Source organism: Aquarana catesbeiana, linkage group LG08, assembly GCF_042186555.1.
Source record: "Aquarana catesbeiana isolate 2022-GZ linkage group LG08, ASM4218655v1, whole genome shotgun sequence".
Classification (NCBI taxonomy): Eukaryota; Metazoa; Chordata; class Amphibia; order Anura; family Ranidae; genus Aquarana; species Aquarana catesbeiana.
Genome location: NC_133331.1, coordinates 148,013,822 through 148,019,821, shown reverse-complemented (window position 1 = coordinate 148,019,821; position 6,000 = coordinate 148,013,822). Strand labels below are relative to the sequence as shown.

Here is a 6,000-nt window from a genome sequence, read left to right as displayed (position 1 = left end):
AGTATCACACCATATAAACCTTTGTCTATGCACTTTGTAGGCATTAGCTATACCAAAAATGTAGTGTCAACATTGCTGTGAACAATTATCATTGTTTCTGTCTCTGTATATTAATATGTATCAATGATGTCCCTTACAGGACTTTTTATCAATTTTGAAATAAATTTATACTTTTTTAAATCAAGTTTTCTTGCTATGGTACCGCAATAGTCCTCTTTTCTTCTTTTTGAGGGAGGCAGGACCCTATTGGAGAGGCCCCTGTTCCGATTCCTCCTTCAAATTTATATTTTGTAGTATTTTCATACAATATACAACTGCCTTCTTTCCATTAAACAGCCAAGCTTGTACCCCAATTGATACCATGAACAGTAGGTTTTCGCTTTCATTTTCCAGTCTTGTCCCAGTGAAACAATTAACTGGCACAACATTTTTGTCTGTAAACATTACTTTCGTTTGTTAGACACTGTATATGTGACCAGCTGTTCACAAGCTCTTGTTTCTAGAATACACAGTAACCCATTGAGTGTTTCATTCAGTGGATAATCAGCCTGCATTCATTTACATGGATCCTGAACACCTGCAGTCTAGGTGGTCCCCAGGGACTGGAAATAAGGAACACCTGGATTAAACAGTAAACTCTTGTGAGTGGTTCTTGTTTGGTAGTATGTTTAACATTGTATTAGGCATTATTGCTTCTTAGCCTCTAATTTGTGTAGTGTTGCTTTGTAAGTAAAATGCCTTCATTTACAAAACATAAAATGCAATTTAGTCTGTGTACTTTTTTTAGTATTGGCATTTCTCTTACCTAGTTAAGCACGTGTCTATCATGTAGAATTCAATTAATGCACAAGTTGTTTTCTTTTTTAAATCAGGTAAAATACAGCAAGATAGGTACGCAATGTAACATAGTGTGGTTTACAATAAATCAGAGCTCATCTTTTAATAATACTGTACACTAATACGAAGGAGAAAAAATACAACACATACGCCGGCCATAGATGTTTCAAATTTTGGCCAGTTCAGCATGGACTGGCCGAGGTTCAATACATCTATGGGCATGCCGATTGCACCCAAGTCCATCCATTCATCTACTTGGGTACAGCCAGCATGTTGGATTTCTAGCATGCGATTTGCAACGTGGTTGCACAAAAGAAAATTACATAATCAATGGCCTGTATTAGATTGTCTGTCTGATGTGGTATGTCACAATACTATATATATATATATATATATATATATATATATATATATATATATATATATATATATTTAACATACAGAAAATACAGTACAGTGCACTCATGAGAACGCCCATACAAATACTAAATGTTCAAGAGAGATAAATAAAACAAAACCTGATTACATATTTTATATAATTAGGCAGGGGTTGGAGGTCACAATGACCCCAGACAGAGATATGTTAGATACAGGACACCTTATTGAGCTGTATATTTATGTAATCTGGGATTAAGAAAAACTAAACCCTGATAAGCAGTGAAAAGAGAACATTAAAGAAAGGACCATCAGGGGAATCCACCAGGCAGAAAAGGTCCTCCCTCAATGCCGGTTGGGATTAAATACAGAAGAATGGGGTACCTAGGTCATCTGCCCATGCGTCTGTCGTCCTGAGCGTAGTTGTGTGTATTCATCAGTGAGCTTAAATTCTAGCCAATAGAACCAAATATTTCTAAATTTGGTAGTTAGGCCTTTGATCGAACCGGTCAATTCTTCCATCAATTCAATGTCTTTCACGCAATGTAACCATTGTGCTATTGTCGGGGGATTGTGAGACTTCCGGAGCGCCAGAATACAGGAGCGCTCTGTGTTAACTATAGCCTAGTACACACTACTACTGACAGCTCAGGTCAGAGCCACTGTACTAACAATCCGATGATTGGGAGCCGATCGGCAGGCCTTTTTTGGTCATTAGTCTTTGACAGTTTTCTATTGAACGATTTCTATTGAACCGGCCGACATAATTTTATTACCACAAATCTTTTGTAGATTTGCGGGGTACTGTGTTATGGTAAAGGAGGAAATACACAGAGTCTCTAGGTACAGAGTGATCCATAAACTTTTGAACAATTGCATGTACTTGTATCCAAATGGGCTGTAATTTCACATTAAGACAGGACAGCAAACCGTATTCACTACCGCTCTTCAAAAACAACCCAACAGGCTTTTGAAGTAGATGTTGTGTCTAATGAATTTTCTTGTGGGGATGTTGTCTTTCTGCTGTGCAGTTACATATAGGTGAAAGTGATTGTTCTAACACTAAATTGTAAATGTATGAATTGGGTGAAAACAGGATTACACAGGAAAAGGGCTGCCATAAGCTTAAAATTGACCTCCGTCACTACCAGGGTTGAAATGGCTGAGCCATACAAGCGCTCATCATCAGAAACTGATATAGCAGACATTAAATTCATTTTTTTTATATTGTAAAGGGAAGGAAGGAGAAGATGGTGGATGATGTCAGGAACAGAGTGTTTTATCTGACAGTGACAATAATACTTGTCATTGGGTAGTGTGGGACAAACTTGACCAAAAGCTGAAGTGCATTCTGTTTGCTGAAATAATACAATAAGGATTATTGTTTTCTGTAACATTTTTTCATCAAAAATAACATTTAAGTGGGCAATTCCCCTTACCAGATACCCTCAATGTTATTCTCAGTATGGGTGCTTACTATAATAGCTGCTTCCTATGGTTTTACTGGATCCTGTGTATACTTATTAATGATCCAAGCATGTCTAAATGCTGTGGTCCTTTTTTTTTTTTTACTGACATTTAGGTCACATAATTATAATGGCCGATAGAGAAAAGGGAGAGGGTGTGTTACCTTACTTGTTGGGGGCCTTCTGACTCTGTATAGTTCTGGCTTGCTCAACCTTTAATATAAAGTATATTGTGGGGTTTAACCACTAATAACTGGGGGTAGTAATTAAAAAATATAGCATGAAATTATGTAGTTTGCATTTGTTTTACCATACATCCTTTTATTTATCACTAAATTAAGTGAATATATATCAGCTTACTGTACAGTTAACCTGGGTAGCCTTGAGATATTTGAAAAATGACTTTGAGTAACAAATGAAAAACAAATAGCTATGTACAGGCAGGTATAGAGAGAGACCTGCTCCCCCAGTTCTCTGCTAGAAAACTCCTTTGATCGGATGGTTTGGGTGTGAACAACACTGTCCAGTACTTCTAATCTCCTAGCCCCAAACAAGCCTGTTTTGTCAGCCCAGAGCAGAAAACAACAGATCTGCAGTTAATGCTTCCTGCAGAAACCCTGCCAAGCTCTGTTTAGCTGTATTGTTTGTGTTTCTACCAGCACTGGAAACAGCAGACCTGCATGCTTCACCGCTCGGCCAGTCTTGCTTAATTGGTTGGCTGGGTTCTGGATCCCTATTTCAGCACAAATCTATGATATGCCAGTCAGCATCAGGTGACGACACTGGACAGTTCCATTAAAGACATGAAGAGCCTAGAGTAAACCTTTTATATTTTACTGTAGTGACATACTGTCTAATTAGATTTACTTATTCATTACCTTCCTGAAATTTGTTATACAACCATGTGAAAAGTAAGTACACCCCATGGAAGTTGTGAACTTTTTTTTTTAACATATTTAAACAGGGCAAACATTAGATATTGATTGAAAATAGTGCCTAGAGATAAAGATGATATACACATGACACAAAAAATGGGCATGGTGTATTCATTTTCATGATGTTTAGGAAAATACAGATTTGTCATATGGAAAAAGTAATTACACCCCTACATTTACCACCACCTCAAATCCATGAAATTCATGTTCTCTTTGCTGCTGAAGTGTAGCATCATTATACCAAGATCCATAGACAAGTCAATATTCAGCCAGTTCTGCAGGAACTAGCCAAATTTTGATCCATCTATGTGCAGGCTGGTTGCACTGAAGTTTATCCCTCGATTTCAGTACAATCAGCCTGTGTTTTCTTTCTTTTTGTGCGATCACTGTATTCTTAAGGCTAGGAACCTCTTGCTGTTGGAATATAATGGCGCAGAAGGAGGGATTCCCCCATCAACACTGACTGTGTTGATGGGGGAAACAAGCAATATTCTTTCCTTCAACCCCTGGTTGAAGGAAGGAAAATTGCATAATGTATGGCCTGCCTAAATCTGGCCATACACAAGTTGCAGGACAGATGTTCACTCGATTCCCCCATTAATACTTATGATGCAGGAAGGGAATCCCTCCTGCTGAGCCATTGTATTATCCCAGTGGGGGGGGGGCCCATATATGGTTTGAATCTCGGCTGGTTCAACAGGAACTGGCTGAGCTTCGAACCATGTTTTGCCTGCCTAAGGCCCTCAGAAAGCAAATCTGTGGATGTCTATGGGTCTGGCAAGGGATTTAAAAATATCGCCAAATGATTTGGGATCAGTCATTCCACTGTAAGGAAAATACAAATGGAGTAGATTTCAAGCAACTGCTAATATGTCCAGGACTGGCTGACTCAGCAAATTCAACCCAAGAGTTAAATCATTTGATGCTAAAAGAAGTCTCCAAGGACTGTAAAGTTTGAGTGTAGGGTGTTTAGGTAACTCTTGCAACAGCTGGTGTGAAAGTGTACATCTACAATCAGAAAGACTGCAGAAATTCAACCTGCATGGGAGGCGTGTTAAAAAAAAAAAAACTATTGCTATCCAAAAAGACATTCAGCAACATTCAGTATGCCATAGAACATAAAGGGAAAGGTCAGGTCTTCTGAAATTATCTACTGAAGACTGGTCAATCAAAGATCCAGTTGTTTGGTTACAGTAACAGTAGACATGTTTGCTGAAAACCAAAGCAAGTGTTTCAGAATAAGAACTGCATACCAACGATCAACCATAGTGGTTGAAATGTTATGGTTTTGAGTTGTTTTTCTGCATCAGGGCATGAGCAACTTGCAGTTCTAGAATTGGCTATACATTCTCATATGAAAGTGTGCTTGATGAGAATGTGAGGCCATCTGTCCAAAAGTTGGGATTGATCTAAGGAACACTGGCAAATCCATCAAGGAATGGCCTGATAATGAGAAATAGAGGGTTATGGACTGCCCTTGTCAAAGTCCAGATTTGTTTCCCATTACAATTTTGTAAGGGCTATTCATGCAGAGAAACCCATTAACATCTTGCGACGGAATGAAATTTTCATGAAGAAGTGGTAAAAAATTCCAGTCGATATCAGGGACTGGTGGCTAGTTAAAGAAGTAATTTCTACCAAAGGGGCAATATCAGCTTTTCCCATAGTATACCACACATCAATTTTTTTTTTAATACATTATTGAAAAGACCAATTTTTATTAAATTCTTATTCAAATAAATCACATTTATCTGTAGGCATTGTTAGAATAAAAATCTACTATCTGCCTGTTAGAAATTGTTAACCTTTTCAACGTTTCCATGGGGTGTACTTAATTTTTCAGATGACTGTAGAAACCTTGTTTTATGTGACCCATTTCATTTAAGCTAGGTATACACTAAGCAAATTTCAGGCGGTACCTGAGGGACTGGCCAAAATTCACTACATGGGTGGCCCTGTCAGACATCCTTCAATAGAAAAATTGAAGGATCTGGGTGGAATATTGTCAACTGAATAAGCAGATGCATCCAAGATGCTGCCGTTGTTTTGACAGGCCCCAGCCAGAATACAATAGCCGCAGCGGGGGAGTCTGCCATCCAAGTTGTATAGCTTACATGGAGGAATCTGATTATTTTCATTCAACCTGCGGGCTGAACAAGAATAATCTGTGTGCATACACAAGCTTTAGGTTTGTTGCTATTTCATCATGAATGGTCCAACCCTACAAAAGATACTTCTAAAGGCTCACATAGACGCAAGATGATCCTCATCTGATCTGGATGACTTTAACTGGATCAGTTGATAAATGTTATGTTCAGGGCTTCAAAGTTGTGGGAACCAAGCCAGGTTTTCAGCCCTCAGGCTAGCGAATGTGTGTGTGTATAAAC

At 38.4% G+C, this 6,000-nt stretch overlaps 1 long non-coding RNA gene across 1 annotated transcript in view; it reads left to right on the top strand.

Moving 5' to 3' along the window:
- Nucleotides 1-485: 485 nt before the first annotated feature.
- Nucleotides 486-6,000, top strand: part of LOC141106116 (uncharacterized) — a 36,995-nt gene continuing 31,480 nt past the window's right edge. Inside the window, exon 1 of the long non-coding RNA XR_012235681.1 lies at nucleotides 486-641. This is a non-coding gene — a long non-coding RNA (uncharacterized lncRNA). The remainder of the gene's footprint in view (nucleotides 642-6,000) is intronic.